The following is a 4,152-nucleotide window of genomic DNA, read 5'->3' as shown; positions in this document are numbered from 1 at the left end:
CTGTCAACTAGCTTGTTTGTGCCAGGCAAACATGCAAATCCTGCATTTAGATATTGTTGGAGCTATAACAATCTCTGCTCTGATAATCACTGTCCTGCCAAAGTCACTGTTAGTAAAGCAGGTGCAAGTCTAAGATCCTGGTGTGGAAGCCACACTCTGGGTGAGCACGTGTTATGAAGTAAATACAAGCAAAAATCCCATGAACATGGCACCCTGGAATGAAGCTGAGTGCCTTACCAGTACATTCCTAGAGCCGGTCTGCCAACCCTACTGCCATCGCTGATTTGGAAAAACAAGATGACACAAAACGTGAGCTCCTGCGATGTTTGGATACATTTCCATACCTCTTCTTCTTATATCCACCTTTGCTGGGGAGACAGGTGTGAGAGACCAGAACTTCAAATTAGAACATCTGGGTTAAACTGTGGGTTCCATGTGAACTAAGCAGTTTCCTCCCAGAGCCTCAGTGTCCACCTCTGTAAAATGGGAACAGTGACTATCACAGGAATGCTGTGAGGATTGAGATAAAGTGAGGGGCAACAGTATATAGAATTGCAGTTTGGTTTTGAGGCCAACTAGGAGAAAAAATGCAAACATGTTCAGAAGAGCTTAAAGGAAAGGTACCAAAAAGCTAATGCAGCTCTTTAAGGAACCCAGGTGATTTTTCCTTCTTCTACAGTTTCCATTGTTCTATAGTTTCTGTAAAGTACCTGCTTTGCCCATGAGATACAGTCCTTGTGATCTGGTTTCTCCCCACCTCTTCAGCCTCATCTCTCTTTGGGTGCAGGGATTCCCCACTAAATGGCAACTACTTGTTTTTCATATCTCTTTTTTTTCTCTTTTTGGTAATTGAACAAAAAATAATTTATTTATGTAGGCTATTAATACATAACTAAATACAATATGGTTTTTAAAATGAAATCGTGTGTTTGTAGTTGCATTCATAAAGGTAAGTACACTAATCAAAAGCTATACAACATTAACAGCAAATCCAAATGCGAACAAAGACATTCTTCTGAATTCCCTGCTTCATCGAGCATCGAAAACCACCAATCTTTTGGTCCTTTCCTTGTACATTATTCTGTATCCACATTCTCTGCCTCCGATTGGATCCCTGGATTTTATTTCATTTTCTGTGTGACATTCTCCAGATAGATATCATTGGCTGTTGCTCTGGGGGCTGGACGTCCTTCTGGGTGTCCACTATAAGTCCTGCAAAATCCCAATCAGTCAATCCCCGTGCTCACGTAGCACCCACAAACTCGTCACGCTGAGGCTCCCTGTTTTTCATATCTCTTAACGCTCTTCCAAGACTCATTCAAAAATCGCCTCTAACTCTGAAGCCAAGCTGCCTGGGTTCAAACCTTGGCTCTGCCTTTACTAGCTATGTCACCTTAGTCAAGTTACTTAACCTATCTGTACCTCAGTCTCCCGGTCTGTAAATTAGAATAACTGTACATATCTCATAGTGTTTTTATGCAGATTAAATGAGTTAATCTCTGTGAGGTGCTCAGAGTGGCACCAGGCACAGAACACATGGTATGTAAATAGTAAGTATATTAAAGGTCTTATCTTTACCAGGGGTTCCCTAAATGTCTCCCTCTTCCCGGGCTGTGCCTCCTCAGGTTGAACTAATGCTACTGATTCCTATTAGTGTCTAGATTATCTTACAGCATTCATTTTTAATGTGTGATTCTGTCTCTACTAGGCCATAAGTTCCTTCTAGAAGGTAAATGTAGACATAAAATAAATGGTTTTCAGTGAATCCATGGGTGGTTAAGTAAATACTTCCATTAAGAAAGCACAAAAGAGCATATTTTGCTTATACATCTCACCTTGTCTGTGGCTCCTTAAGGACCCATTTTGTGTCCAATGCCTAATACAGAACCTGTATCCACTCAGTGAAAAACTGGATAGTGTTACTACTCCCCAAAAAGCCAAGAAAACACATGGAATCTTCAAGGAGAGTTTCAGAAGCAAACTTCAAAGAATTATTCAAGACTTGGGGGAAACCATTCATTAATTGGGACAAACTGTCCGTCATGTCAAAGATATCATGGATGATATGTGTGGGGGGGGGGGGGGGGGGCATCTCCAATATCATGAGCGAAGTAACTAAATAATCAAGCACTGGCTGCTGGCTCCCCATACATCTGAGTATGCCTCCAGAACAGGACTCAAATGTCAGAAGCACGAAGGGTCAAGAGAAACGCGATGCAGCGAAATTGCCTTCCTCTGAGAGCCTAAAATTACATAAACAGCGCCAATAGCACCAACAGCGCCAATAGCGCCAACAGCGCGGTGAAGGCCTGGATAGGGGGTGGGAGAGGTTGGAGTCGGAGGGCGCGGAGGGGTTCGATGGTGGAAAAGGGGGGACATCTGTAATACTTTCAACAATAAAGTTTAAAGATAAATAAATAAATAAAAGCCTGAAGCTGGCTTTAGAGGGAAGAAAAGTCAACACTTTAACAAGAGGCAGTAAATGGTAGAACCAGTTGTTCCTGAAGGGAGAAAGCAGTGAATGGAGATAAGTTCCCCAGAATTTAAATGAATTTGCTGATCATGGGTCCACAATGTGTTGGTGTGAAGAGATAACAGCATCTAAGGCCTGTATCTGACTGACATTCAAGGAGTGTAACTAGAAATTCCATGAATTATACCGTCTAAAATACAGCAGTCCCCCCTTGCCCACAATTTTGCTTTCTAAGGTTGCTGGTACCCGCAGCCAAACACAGTCCAAAAATATTAAATGGAAAATCCAGGGAAGAAAATAATTTATAAGTTTTAAATTGTGTGCTCCTCTAAGCAGCACAATGACATCTCCCTCGGTCCCAGTTGGTCCCGGCCTGGACGCGAATCATCCCTTTGTCCAGCATATCGACAAAATACATACCCTTCTCGCCTTTAGCCACGGACTAGTCATCTTGGTTATCAGGCTGAATGTCGAGGTATCGCTGGGCTTGTATTCAAGTAACACTTATTTTACTTAATAATGTTCTCAAATAGTAGTGAGGCTGGTAATTCAGATATGCCAAAAAGAAGCCGTACCTTTATGTGAAAAGGTATGTACGTATAGGAAAAAACACTATATTTACAGTTTGATACTATCCGAGGTTTCAGGCATCCACTGAGGGTCTTGGAATGTACCCCCCGAGGATGGGGGAGACGACTGTATATCCCATGAAGCCTGAAAGAGGCAGAAACGAATGCCCTAATCTACCAGGGCACTTGTAGAGCTTTTGTGACCTTAAATGACTGGACCTGGCATAATACAAAATGTTTTCTTTGGTTGTAATAGGTTTCTTATGGAAACTAGGTAAACTCAGCTTCCCTCAGACAGAAACAACTGCAAACCTAAGTGCATTTATCTTTCTTTCCCAAATCTACAGGACATCAAATATTGACCAAAATGTTTCCTCAGAGGAGAATGTCAGCCTAGTACATGGAGTTCATTTCCAGCCATTCTTTAATGTTTGCCGTTTTTCCAAAGCTGGTAACAATGCATCTATATGCCAGCATGTGTTCATTTACTATACAGCTCTTCTCTCTTCACAGAGTTTACAGCACAGTGCAAAGGTTTTTCATTTTAAATGAATTTAAGATACAGACTTGGTAAAGCATCGAACAACTTCATTCTACTTAACCTAAAGCTTTAAACTGAAGTCATCTTTAGGCCTGAAAAGATTCTAACAAACTTTCTCAAAACCCAGCTCTGTTAGAAATTTATAAATACCAAGACACCTCTAAAAAAAAATCTTAACAAGTTCTGGAAGTACTTTAGTGACATCAGTAGGACCAAAGGAAAAATTCTCAGAACCGGAGAAGGGAGGAGCAAAGTGACTGACATTAATCACTTCATCTGTGGCAAAGCAAAAAACAAACTATGAACTGAGGACTTTGCTGGCAGGCTGCTGATGAACACCTCCACCCAAAGAACAGAGTTCGTTCCAACTTTGTCATTGACCGCCTTCCCCAAATTCCTTCTCAGATTCTGGGACTTCAGAAAGAGATAAGTATAAAAGCTAAAGAAAGCTTGAACACGTTTGTTCAAGTTGTGTAAGACTGTAGTGGCTGTGGAAAGCGAAGACTTGTCCAGAATAGGATTTCCCAAGCTTGGCGGTATTGACATTCTGGGCCAGATAATTCTTTGTT

At 41.5% G+C, this 4,152-nt stretch overlaps 1 pseudogene; it reads right to left on the bottom strand.

Moving 5' to 3' along the window:
* Window positions 1–965: 965 nt before the first annotated feature.
* On the bottom strand, window positions 966–2,044 carry LOC107533059 (DNA-directed RNA polymerases I, II, and III subunit RPABC4 pseudogene; annotated as a pseudogene).
* Window positions 2,045–4,152: the final 2,108 nt, after the last annotated feature.

Source organism: Miniopterus natalensis, chromosome 1, assembly GCF_054644295.1.
Source record: "Miniopterus natalensis isolate mMinNat1 chromosome 1, mMinNat1.hap1, whole genome shotgun sequence".
Lineage (NCBI taxonomy): Eukaryota > Metazoa > Chordata > Mammalia > Chiroptera > Miniopteridae > Miniopterus > Miniopterus natalensis.
This window is presented reverse-complemented; position numbering and strand designations above follow the sequence as displayed.